The following is a 13842-nucleotide window of genomic DNA, read 5'->3' as shown; positions in this document are numbered from 1 at the left end:
TTCATTTCCGAATGCCTTTTTGAATTTTACACCCTCCGTTGGCGATTTCAGTCCAATATGGAATAGCTTTATTTAGCCTTCTATTATTTGCTGGCTATTCTCTTTTACAAAACCAGCAAATTTTCTTCGCAAGTGTTAAGTAATAATTTCCCGGAATTCGGCCTGGCAACCGTTCGACCAAATGACCATTCGGCATACTGACCATCGACCTGGCCTAATAAAGGGCGAACACGAAATTATCGCGACACCGAAAATGTCATGCCAATTTTCTTATAATGTTTAGAATCAAACCAAAATTTTAGGGTTGTTTTATACATATATTTACTTCAAAAATCAAAAGAAAAGTTAATCGATGGAGACTTGAGTGTAAAATTGAACGCATTTTCGCTTGATGCCCTCCATCAAAGTCTTTACAGTATCATCCGGTACCAGTTTCTCAGTTTTTTTTCCATTTTCTTAACATGTCCTTCTCGTCTTTGACTGTCTTCTTGCTCTTCCGAAGTTCCCGCTTCATTATTGCCCAGTACTGCTCCACCGGGCGCAGCTCCGGACAGTTTGGCGGATTCATGTCCTTTGGAACAAAATGGACAGAATTGGCCTCATACCACTCCAGGACACTTTTAGAATAGTGGCATGATGCCAAATCTGGCCAAAATAGCGGAGCTTCGTCGTGCTGCTGCAAGAACGGCAAAAGGCGCTTCTCGAGGCACTCAGATTTGTAGATCTCGCCATTTACTGTGCCCTTTGTCACGAAAGGCTCACTCCTCAGTCCACAAGAGCAGATGGCCTGCCAAATGAGATATTTGGAGGCGAACTTCGACATTTTCTTCTTGTTAAATTTGTCGTCCACATCGAACTTGCTCTTGCCGGTGAAAAACTCCAACCCCGGAATTTGCTTAGAATCGGCTTTTATATACGTTTCGTCGTCCATCACACAGCAGCTATATTTTGTCAGCATCTTCTCGTAGAGCGTCCGTGCCCGAGTTTTAGCCGTCGATTGTTGCCGCTCATCGCGGTTTGGGAAGTTCTGTACCTTGTATGTATGTAGTCCAGCTCTCTTCTTAGCATTCTGGACGTAGCTCTGCGACATGCCGATCTTTTTAACCAAATCACGGCTTGAGACGTTGGGATTTGCTTTAATCATCCGCTTCACCTTTCCCTCCGTCTTTTTGTTCTCCGGTCCCGGTTTTCTTCCAACTCCTTTGCCGTGGTCCAACGTCAACCGCTCCTGGAACCGCTTCAACACTCTGGAGACGGTTGAATGGTGAATGTTCAACATTTTTCCCAACTGCCGGTGCGACAGGTCAGGAAATTCCAGGTGTTTGGAAAGAATTTGTTCTCTCAACTCGCGTTGGTTCACCTCCATTTTCGTTGAATCGAAAAACACGACTTCGAGTTTGACAGCATGTACACAATACACATCAATGAGAAAGTGTGCAAAATTTGGTTGATTTTTACCCAATGGTAAAAAAGTTATGCCCTGTTGAATGTGTCGCAATAATTTCGTGTTCGCCCTTTATCCACCCTGAGCATTCAATATAACCTGTTTGATATCTCATGACAGGTCCTGGTATAAATTTAAGATACGAACCATTTCCCCGAAACAACAGGAACATGTTCTGATGTGGTCGGTGGGTCCGAGCTACTAACCAGTTATCATGTATTTAAAGTTCCTTTGATTTTAACATCAACATCACATAAATCAAAAGCTCTACCTTTGAAAATATCGAGTTATAGAATCAAAATAACACTACATATGTAGATCAGATCATCGACCAAAGGAGACATTGACTTGTAGAAATATCGACTTATGGAGAGTACGATACATGAAAAAATGAAGGGACCGCAGAATTCAACGAGTTATAGAATATCGTGATGTGGAGAGTTGACTGTATTTTCACATTCATCCCAGAATGCAAAAGGATGTATGAGAAGAGATTTGATGGGATTTGTGGGTTCAAATCTCACACACACACGTGTCATACAGATCATTTGTGCTTTACTTCAAAGTATCTTCTAATTTTTACAAAGAGAATTGAGTTTAAAAATTTGTTTGAGAAGAATTTTAAAGGAATCTAATTTGAAGAACATTCTCTCATCGAACGGCGGGTGTGTTCGCATTTTTACGAGATACTGAATTTGGCCAAGTTTTACACAGCATGAAATCCAAAATATGTTCATATGACCGAAATAATAGGGTGCATCCACTGTAAAATAAAAATGCACGAGAAGTTCACTAAATAGCCTAACGTACACACTTAATTTTTTTCGCCGAGATTCCAACAGCCGAGTACTTCTGCAATTTATTTTGCTGAGGTTCAGTAAAACAATTGCCGAGACTCAGCTAACAAATATCATTTTGCTGAGATATCAGCTAACAAACAGATATTTTGCAGATATATCAGCAAAAGTAAATGCCGAGGTAATCGACTGTTGGAGATTTTACCGAGCTAGATTAAGTGTGTAGTCTGTCAACCATGTAACATTTAATAAATTCTCTACAGAATACTTAAAAAATATCATAAAATTCATCCTGTTCAATTGTTTTGTTCTAATAATCCACTGAAACTTTCTTTTCTTGCTTTGCGTTGCGTTTGTAACAGGGTAATTCGTATATTGCATACTGGAAACTGTCATTTATCTACTTTAACATTTTTATTTGGATTGCTTAAGGAAAACTTTTTTGGAGTGTATAGCTCTCTAATCAAAGTTAAGAACAGGAAAAACATGACAATTACCATTGCCGGCTACGCCCATCTTCTCCGTTATTGTGGAAAGGAAGGATATTGTTGATGAATCATCTACCTCACGGGAGGCCAACGACTCACCGACGCCCCCAATCCACTGAAACTTTCTTTTCTTTTGTATTATAGGGTAAACGCCTTTATAGTTGCGGTACGTTAGAAGCGTTAGGATACGGATACGTCTATTAACGTCTCTTTAAACTGTTCCCCTACAAGAGGAGAATTTAGTTCATTCGAGACGGGTTTTAAACATCAGCTGTTTCATCATTATGTCCCCCGTTAGGTCGGTCGTCTTCCTTCACACACCTTGGTCTTTAGGATCTTAAAGACTGCCTCTTGTCGAATGAAGTGGCATGACTACCAGTCATTTTCTTTCTAATGCCACTTCAACTTACTCATGCTTATATCATATCGTATGAGTCTAACGCCCTCAGGAAGTTGAGTACAGTTTGCTCTGTACTCCTGTCGTTGAACAATACCTCACGGATTGAACCAACGACACCCATATCTTCCCTTAATTGTGCTCTTGCCGGGCACTCCACCAATAGATGATTTACATCTAATACCGCACCGCATCCCTGGCAGTAGGCTACACTGCCGCTAAATCGAGGTCCATGAGTGAGCCGTGTATGACCAATCCTCAGCCGAGTTAGAACTTTCTGATCTCGAGAATTAGGTGCATCCTTCCACTCTTGTGTAGTGTTCTTGATACGACGCAGGAATGCATCACGGTTATTATGCCAAGACACATTCCATGCGTATCGCGAGGTCTGCATCACCCAGCGGGTAGCGTCACTATAGGCCTCTAGTCGAGCAAGACGACCCTGGTTAGCTAGTTTATCAGCAGCCTCATTCCCTGGTATACCTGCATGTCCAGGTACCCATACAAAGGTTATGTTAGCGTACCGTTGCACCTCTAACAGCCACGGGTGTCCAACCTGCCCATGCTCAAGGGCAGAGAGACAACTCGCAGAGTCAGAAAATACAACGGCCTGAGATCCATTTGCTAGCCTACAAGCTTGCAGGAGAGCATAGGCCTCAGCTGAGAAGATACCACAGAGACCGGGTAACCGGCCGCAGTGGCTTATGTCCTCTCCAGACACCCCATAACCGACCTCCTCTTCGATTAATGAACCGTCCGTAAATAGCTTGAGCCTTCCCTCGTATGAGGCAGCGACCTCCCTAAATGCAGCTTTCGCCACACTAGAGCTAGCCCCCGCCCCGCACATAGCTTTAATCCTCCAATCAACTTTCGGGGCAGTAGCATCCCATGCCCGTTGCCACAGCCTAGCTCACTGGGCTAACGTGGGAAGATCTACTCCCGTCAAGTCGCTCCACCATTCTCTCGCCCTTGCAACCGTGGGCCTGTCATTGAGAATGGGATCCCTTTCTAGGAGCCTTAGCGCCTTGGTGGCCAGGTCTTCGGTGACAACATTCACCAAAGGGACCTTTCCATTCTCCACCAACAGAGAAGCTATTGGTGAAGACCTCAGCGCTCCGCTACAAATTCTGTATGCCTCATTGTACTGAGGTTCCAGAATCTTGAGCAGGGAGACACCACCCCTGCTCCACAAGGATGCTAGGGACAACCAGAGCCCTAGCAACCTTGGTTTAGAAGCGTTAGGTTCCTATAGTTGTGTATGGAGACTCCGTACACAACTATAGGAACCTAACACTTCTAACGTACCGCAACTATATGAGCGTTTCCCCTATTCGGATTAGATTTCCCATGCAATTGAACTCAAAATTGTCTTAAAATTTTGCTCGGAATTACCTTAGAGTTCTTCTCTAAATTGTTCTGAAAATTTGCTTGGAATTTTGCTTAAAATACTCTACAATTTTTTTTATCGTCGGAATTCAGTTAAAACTGGTGTAAGAATTCCGTTAGAATGATACCCTCAAAAATCCCTTGGAATTTTCACGGATCCTGGAATTCTCTTAACATTCCAGCGGTATTCCCCAAAATCTCATCAAGCTCTCTTTGAAAAAAAAAATCAAAATTTCTCTTGATAGTTCTTCAAATTGACTTTATGCTGAAAATCTAGTCCAGTCCAAGAGTCTTGAATATTATTCAAAGCCCAAAATCTGTTTTTTTTTTTAATACACCTCGAAATATTTTTGTTTCCGATTTGCTTTTGAAATTGTTGATTTTTTCCCGATGTCTTAGATTTCCCGGTTTTCCAAATTTTCCGGTTCACTGGTCATTCTGCTACCTTTAAATATACTTAAAAGTAACTCAGCAATTAGCCACAGCATATTCCATTGTCAATTTTCACTCGAGCACGTAGGTATGGTCAATCCAATTGATTTGAACAAAAATCTTGAAAAGAACGACAAATAGGCATCATTTATGTACTAAACCCATACTGGAGGTTAATTCTGTTCAAATTGCACCACATTTTTAGTTCCGTAATAATTTTTGTTTGAACTAAATCATGTAGTTGTTATGTGAAATTCAGAAACTGTTAAGATCATTGAAACATTATCTTCCTGGTGAGTTATTAAAATTCCAGACTTTTTCCCGGTTTATGCTGGTGAATTTGAAATCCCGGATTTCCAGGATCTCCTGGTTGACTTGCCACCCTGTGTTAATTACCGAAGATGAACCAGCATCTGGTTGAAAATCGCCTGAATAAAGATAACCAACCTGTGTTAGCTTCTTTCCACAAAGGCATTACGTCTAGAAAATCATCTCGTGAAATTTTATACAAAAATATGCATTCTGGAAAAACTTGCTTGTAAGCTGCAGTACATTGTAAGAGCTGCCATTACATTTGTTGTTTGAAAAATATGCAGAGGATGTTAGAAATCCAATCTTAAATTGGATGTAAGAGACATTTCTTTTGCATGTGGTTAAGCAATGACGAATTCCGCACATAATCTCTAACGGCGATACCGATGATCCTACTCAAAACACTATTCTGGTCACGGCATCAAATGTAATGTCCAGGGATCGCCCAGGGCCTTACGCTGTTAATTAATGAAGCTAAATGATAGGACCCTGACAAAATATTCACTCTCACATTTTACAGATCTGAACACCACGTAATACGTCTTTGATGGAAAGCAGAGAAACGACTGTCACATGAATGATTTTCTAAGCTGTGGTGACTCATGCTGTTGACCGGTTGTGTACTACATTGATTTCGCGATACATTGCAAATGTAAGATTAGATCCAGATTAATGTACTGACTATCAATTATCCAACCACATCTGGACTATGGCTGACATGAAATGACGATAAATCCACAATAATATCCTAAGCCAAATGGTTACATAATATCATAATTCCAATGTTGGATTATTCATTAGAATTGAATCGATTGAACACAAGCAATTGAATCAATTGCATTCATTCCTTCCAACAAGGCCCCGCAATCAAGGCATCAATCGCGGCTGATTGAGTCATCGGGAGTACGCGTGCTACTGGACTACATTCGAGTTCAAAACCATGACAGCTAACCACTGGATTTGGGTAAACAATCCACCATCTAGGAAGCTAAAAATATGCTCACTGACCACCGCGACAACAAGCAAAAAGATCCATTATTCACCGCAAATTCCGAGTAATAATGCAACACTCGACCCGTATGTGCTTACTCAAGCTACTCTAGTGTGTGGTGGTACGTATAACTGGCTCTACCCAAACAGAAAGCTTTACTCGCGTTTACCTATAGTGAGTCACCGCGAATAACCGCTGAGACTGCAGCCTTCCTCGCGGTGTAGCCCCCTCAATGCCACCACGCTGTGTACTCCGACAGCAACACAGATAGAGACCTGAGTCGGATCGCCTTGAAGCACAGTAAACCGTTTCCAGCCACCCGGAATGTCGCAAATAACACCGAACCACGTAGACTGATCTTCTGTCTTCTCTACACACACTTTAGCTCAAGCATCACAACAACAACAACAACACCAATACCGACTCCAGGAACCACTCAAACTCCAACAGAAGAACCCAACTTCACAAAACAGGCTCTCTTTCTCCTCGGGGGTAACGAACAACGCGATCAAATCACACAAAGAAAACTTCCTTTCCAGAAATTCTTATGCATTCACTTTATTCCACCTTCATCCTCTCAATAAGCTGTTGGTGGTTCTTCTTCGTCTTCGTTTTCTTTGGCTCAATCGTATTGACACAATGGACTTTTATTATCATTCTTCATTCTCTTTTCCACCAACACTATTCCTCGTGTACATCCATCGAGTATGCCTTGAACCGAAGCCTTCGCCACAGCACGGCCTGCTTTTTACTTCTTTCTACTAGGTTGGCTCTTGCTTTCCACGTCGTCACTCACTCACTCACTCACTCACTCGCTGCCCACCGGCCGTCGTTCTGAAGCAGCAGCTTCTTGAACGGTTTCCATTCGATAAACCTATCGACAGCGACACAACAGTGTAGAGAAGAAAGCGAGCAAAATTGACCAATTTATTTCATTGAACACAGGACGGGGTGGGTCTCCTCCGTAGGCACACTAATCTACTAGGCGCTCCTCACCACCGTAAGCACCGTTCTTCTACTACACGTTTACTACGCGTGTAAGCTTTTTTCCTGTCCGTCCCGTTGAACGAACCGGGAGTTCGATTTTTTTCGTTTGGGTCGTTCGTCCGTACACCTCTGATCGCTCGCGCAACACCTACTCAACTGAAGACCAGAGCGAGAGAGTAGCAACAGCACAGGCCTCTAAGCTGTCTGGAACTGCCTCTGTGGTGGAAGCAACAGATCGTTGAAGTGGGACTGTACCTGTGTGAGGACGATTGAGAACAACACTCTCCGGTTCCGTTCCGTGGAGAAGTATTGGTCGGTCAGTGATGCCAGTTGCTTGCAAAATGGATCAGTCTGTTACTACACCATTCCGTTGATTGCACTCCTTATTATATACTTATGAAATATATTATATCGAGTAGTCTCGGTGTACTGGTTGTAATCCTATATTCTAGTACCTCATTTGAGGTCGGATTCCCCTACCCGATGATGTTTATTTGCGTGGACGAGCCTTCACTTTCTAGAAATCATCGAAAGAAGTAGTAATTTTTTACAAACCCTGTTACGCCCTATTTCCAGCTCTATGTAGGATTGTACCAACAATCAATACGATACTAACGATTTTAAATTGGCTCACTACTTGACTAGCCTATTGGTCCTAAGCAAACGATTAACGTACCCCATTCTAGTCAAAATTCTAGTACTACGCAATGTTTGTTTTGATTCGCTATGAAAGTTTGACAGATAAAATGAGGGGTTATTGGTTTTCCTATGTTTCGAGGGGTGAATCGATTAGCTTGGGACCGAAGAGAGTACCAGAGCTGAGCCAAAAAGTTGAGCACGTTATTTCGGGACCTTCTAGTCCTAGAGTTACCTCTATGATTGTACTCCCGATTATACTCCTGATAGACATATTGAGTAGCCCCGTTGTACTGGTTGTAATCATGTTCCTTAAACCACGTAAGTCAAGCATTCCACTGTCTCTTTATAAGGAACGTTCTGCATTGCTTGAATTTGTTCTGCCGTAGCTGCACACATCGAAGTATCCAATTTACGACAGGGATCAGCTTGTGTTGCAACAGGATTGCAGTTTTCCCCAGATGAAATGTTCAGCCCTTCTTCAATGTAGCGTTACTGATCGAGTCTTAGTACGGCTTATTTTATATCACGAGTGATTGTTAGTCCCAAACCGCAGCTGCGTCTCGCAGAAATCTTTCATTTCAAACCGGTTGCTCAGAGAATCCTTCAGCTTGTTCTTCAATCTTGGAACTGTTGGAGATAATTAATAGATCATCAACATAAATTGTCACAAAATCATCTCCTCTGGTCCATATTGAAGTAAAGGCACGGGGCAACTTTGGAACGTGAAAGTTCAAACTGCAACATAGCTACGTCCAATTGCATATTCCAAACTATGGTTGATTGTTTTAATCCGTACACGTCCTCCTTTAACTTGCATACCTTGACTGGAGCTGGTTGCTCCATAAAAATAATTTCTCGCGTAACATTTTTAAAGGGCCTGTCAAACAAAACTTGGAAGGCGCTTTTCGGCCGAACCCTTCCCGATAGTGCCCTTAGTTTGTGTTGGCGGGCATCAATGACGGCCTATTGGTCCCAACGATTTTAAATTGGTATTCTACTTGACTAGCCTATTGGTCCCAAGCAAATCTACTAACGTACCCCATTCTAGTATAAATTCCAGTACTACACAATGTTTGTTTTGATTCGCTATGAAAGTTTGACAGATACAATGAGGGGTTCGTGGATTTTCCTGTTTCGAGGGGTGCATCGATTAGCGTGGGACCGAAGATAGTACCAGAGCTGAGCCAAATAGTTGAGCACGTTTCTTCGGGACCTTCTGATCTTAGAGTTACCTCTATGGTTGTACTCCTTTAATCTAGTACGTCGATTGCGGCACTGGAATCTTGTCTGTCGATGATTTAAGAATTGTTTTTGTACTGATTCTAACCGTTCAAAAACCAATCATTCCGACAACACTGCGTAAACTGTTTGAAAACAAAAAGAATAAAAATACTCACACCAAAACAGCGTCCGCTTCGCTCCAAAGTAAAAATTCCAAGCACCTTCGTTTCTCTCACTGCTCCTGAGGTAATCCAGCGGATTTTTAAAAATCTTTTCCACTGTGCTGTTTGTGTATGTGCTTGATGAATATTCACTCTCCCACTATTCGCGTCTCATCCCACACGAAAGAAAAAATCTCACCATTCGAATTGCTCACGCACCCACACACAAAAACTCATCACGGCACTCTTCTCTCTTCACCACTAAAACAAAATATACGAGCAGATTATCTCTCGTTCACTCGTTACGTTGCACACAGGGCAAAAAAAAACGAACTCCCTCCTCCAGCAGGAAGAGCACCAACAAGCAGAAGAAAACAAAGTTCGTACCTTGTTTTCACCGAATTACCACCATTTTCGACGAATTTTTCCACGGAAAACATCAAATCGGCATAAATTGCCTATCGGGGCACATTTTGCGACACTTTTCCGAAAGTTCTGAGGTACTTTTCACTCGATAAAATCGCGAAACACGAAGCTGGCAGCCGCCCAGCGTTCAACACGTCGAAAAGAGAACGGTTTTCTGACTCACTCAATCAAAGAACCTGAACAAGCCAGCGAGCGAAGGGAAAAATCTCATTGCATGTGTAAGTGAATCTCACTTGTTGCAGGTAAAATAAATATTGCATCCAAGATTTTTTTATGATTTATTGCATGCAAAAACGATTACGACTAACGCATCAAAAACGATTTGCGAGGGGAACGTCGATGATTCTTAACTAGTGGGTAAAAATACCTACTTTAAAGGGGACACTCAAAAGATATTCAAATCTAAATAGATAAAAAGCTACGCTAAATCGCAACTCTCCTGACCGACGCATAGCTTTGTATAAAGAAAGAGAATGCACACTTAGTATAAAAATGGTTTACACGAGAATGTGTATTTTTGGACTTTATACATGCAATGTTTAAAGAAGATTAATTCATTGTGTTGGTAGAGAGGTGATTTTGTTTTGATTTAATTTATAAATGGATTCCAGATGTTTGAATAAAATTAAAATGACAATCATTCTAAGAGTTTATTTAGATTTGCATAAATGTACAATATTTATTTTGTTGCAGCATACAAAACTGGAATGAAGGTCACTCGGCTGTTTATAAACATATGTTGGGGCTTTTCAGCAGTTAAAGATTTTCGAAATTGGACGGCACCATGTGAAATCAAATAATAGCAACATATTTTGGAATTAACATTTAGGAAGCTCGAAGAATATAGGGGAAAGTCAGTGAAGACCTAAGAAACACTTACGAGTAGGTACTGTTGAAGGAACATTTGTAGGGCTGCTTGCTCTCTATGTAGGTTGCTCCCCAAAGGACTGTCCAGCTTGTGCTCCTCCATGGTTTCCTCTTCCTGCAGTGCGGATTCTAAGTTCTGGTTCTGCAGTTGACTGTATTCCAAAAAAGTACTGGACTACTCTGCGAAATGCTTCCAGACGGAACCGGGCCGGTTCAACGGGGGGGAAAGCACATCAACGCTACGAATAAATATTCCTGAATCGAACAGTGCTATTTTATAATAACTAACTGAAAGTTTTCTTTCCACAGGTAAAACATTTATCACAAAATGTAATCACCGAAACCTTTTCAATGCCATAAGTAGCATTAAAACAAGTTATTTGATGTCATGTATAAATAGAAATCTAAAATTGATTACTTTTTAATCATAGAGATGGGTAAACGAAGCTTAATAAACAAAAGCATAAATTTTATTCTATTTCCGATTAGTTATATTTTTGAGTGGAGGTTCTCATTCAAATGGCCAAAAAGTGAGCAAAGTTTTGCATTTTTTTTTGTGGGCCAATGAAAAAACATAGAAGAACGCGATTTTGAAATTAAAAAAGCTTAGAACTTCATCTTTATCATCAAATTTTTACAAGGCGAAGAAAACAAAATGGCGCCCATGGTCACGTTTTGAGTAAGGTAGTTTACGCCTGGAATTGTCAAACTGCGTACAGCCTGAACTAAATTTATTGGAGGAATGACCTAAGGAACGGGTAAAAAACTTTTTGGTCGATTTCATCCCTTCTTTTTCCTCTTTAGAAAAAACTACAAGGGACAGCCCTATGGCGTTATACCAACAATCAATACGAAACTAACGATTTTAAATTCACTCACCACTTTAGTAGCCTATTGGTCCCAAGCAAACGATTAACGTACCCTATTCTAGTCGAAATTCTAGTACTACGCAATGTTTGTTTTGATTCGCTATGAAAGTTTGACAGATAAAATGAGGGGTTATTGGTTTTTCCTATGTTTCGAGGGGTGAATCGATTAGCTTGGGACCGAAGAGAGTACCAGAGCTGAGCCAAAAAGTTGAGCACGTTATTTCGGGACCTTCTAGTCTTAGAGTTACCTCTATGGTTATACGCAATGGTTACGTAGGACTACGTGGTCTTATATAATAAATCTTATTTGTTAATTGCAGCAGAAGCTTGTGTTTTGTGAAGGAATAGGAATTTGTGCGGGGTTCTCAGCGACTCACAAAGAGCTACTGATTCCGATCAATAACGGTGCGGCATCTTCCTCCTTCTATGGATGCTCATGTGCAGGCAGCCTTTCGTTGTGTACTGGAGAACACCCCCACTTACCAGGAGGTGATTGAATAAACACCGTTTGGTAAGACCGGATGGAATTCAACTTTGAAATCTGTTTTAGGGAAATCGATTTTCACAGGTAATTGGTGATAATTTTAATTAACATAAGAACAGTTGCAATTTCGTTCAATTTTCAATAGTAACATGTTGAAAAATGATCAAGTCTTAAATTATATAGAAATATTTCTGATCGATTGGTGATAAAATTATTGAAATTGGTCCAGGGGCAGCTGAGTTATTAACGTTCAAAATTTTTTATGATTTTGGTACTTGTTTCATTTTTGGTTTCCATAAAGTGTACACAGAAAAAAAAGTTGTTGAATATTACATCCAAACTGCTGCAACCAGGTCAATTCATCAGTTGTGTAATATCATAGAGGTAACTCTAAGACCACTGGGTCCCGAAGAAAATCTTTATTATTTTTGGCTCACTCAGTACCAGAAGAACGGTCCCAAGCAGTCCCAAGCTATTTCACTCACCCCTGCATGTTCTGCATGAATCCACACACCCCTGTCAAACTTTAATAGCGAATCAAAACAAGCATAGTGTAGTAATAGAATTTCAACTAGAATGGGGTACGCCATAGAAGTACTCGGGACCAATAGGCTACTCAAGCAGTGAATCAATTTAAAATTGTTAGTTTCCACCCCCTGGTAATATAACGTTGTACGAAGTACGAAGAATCCATTGATGTAAAATTGTATCTACTTTTTGCTATTACATCATTATTTCATACATCAGCTTGAATTACATTGATCGATATTACATTTTTTTTGCGCTGTGTACCCCCATATAAAAATCACAGCCAATCTCGACATCGTTTTTCTGCAAGAAGTGGAGAACGCACAGCTCTCCATTCCTGGGTACAATCATAGAGGTAACTCTAAGACCACTGGGTCCCGAAGAAAATCATTATTATTTTTGGCTCACTCAGTACCAGAACAACGGTCCCAAGCAGTCCCAAGCTATTTCACTCACCCCTGCATGTTCTGCATGAATCCACACACCCCTGATGTTATCTGTCAAACTTTCATAGCGAATCAAAACAAACATAGTGTAGTAATAGAATTTCAACTAGAATAGGGTACGTTAATCGTTTGCTTGGGACCAATAGGCTACTAAAGTGGGGAGCCAATTTAAAATCGTTAGTTTCGTATTGATTGTTGGTACAATATCGTCGCAAATGTGGATCTTCAAAGGCGAGGGACGGCAAAAGCGCTGAAGGAGTATATATAGAGTATATACGCTTTTCCCATGTAGAGAAGAGCTTGGACGGACGACTTGTTGCTCTCCGGGTTAAAAACACGATATTGGCCAATATATACGCACCGTCGGGCACAGCTATGCGTGCCAAACGAGAGCGTTTTTTTCAATAATACGATAGCTTTCTATCTGCGGCACAACACCGAAAATATACTGCTCGCTGGCGACTTCAATTGTGTGCTGCGACCATGTGATGCATCGGGTTTCAATAACAGCCCTGCTCTGCAGTCCACCATACAACAACTGCAACTCAGCGACGTCTGGGTAAAATTGTATCCCACGACCCCCTCGCCCACATATATCACGCACAACTCCGTCTCCAGACTCGATCGCATGTACGTCAGCCATGGACTCTGCGCGCAACTACGAAATGCAGCCACACACTAACCACAAAGCGCTTACTTCACGAATATGCCTCCCCAGCCTAGGCCACGAACCTGGTCGCGGTTATTGGTCATTACGTCCCCATCTTCTGACAGCAGAGAACGTTGACGAATTCTAGATCAGATGTCAATATGTGACCCGACAAAGACGAAATTTTCCGAACTGGAATTCATGGAACATGTAACAAATTAAGAAAGATTTTGAACGTTATTAACTCAGCTGCCCCTGTTCCAATACCAATAATTTTATCACCAATCGATCAAAAATATGGCTACGTATCGATAATAA

At 41.3% G+C, this 13842-nt stretch overlaps 1 protein-coding gene across 3 annotated transcripts in view; it reads right to left on the bottom strand.

Annotated features, from left to right (window-relative positions):
- Window positions 1–9830, bottom strand: part of shg (shotgun) — a 39966-nt gene extending 30136 nt beyond the window's left edge. The window contains exon 1 of one of the 3 annotated variants that reach the window (XM_065232196.1): window positions 9271–9830. The gene's annotated coding sequence lies outside the window, so the exon portion shown is untranslated. Of the gene's footprint in view, window positions 1–6416; window positions 7494–9270 lie in introns of those variants that run through there. The other 2 variants (XM_065232198.1, XM_065232197.1) reach the window with 2 other exon arrangements.
- Between the last annotated feature and the right edge of the window lie 4012 nt (window positions 9831–13842).

This window comes from Ochlerotatus camptorhynchus, unplaced genomic scaffold, assembly GCF_037179485.1.
Source record: "Ochlerotatus camptorhynchus isolate MF236.1 unplaced genomic scaffold, CSIRO-AGI_Acam_v1.1 ptg000365l, whole genome shotgun sequence".
Classification (NCBI taxonomy): Eukaryota; Metazoa; Arthropoda; class Insecta; order Diptera; family Culicidae; genus Ochlerotatus; species Ochlerotatus camptorhynchus.
Note: the sequence above shows the minus strand (reverse complement) of the source record. Positions and strands in the feature narration are given on the sequence as shown.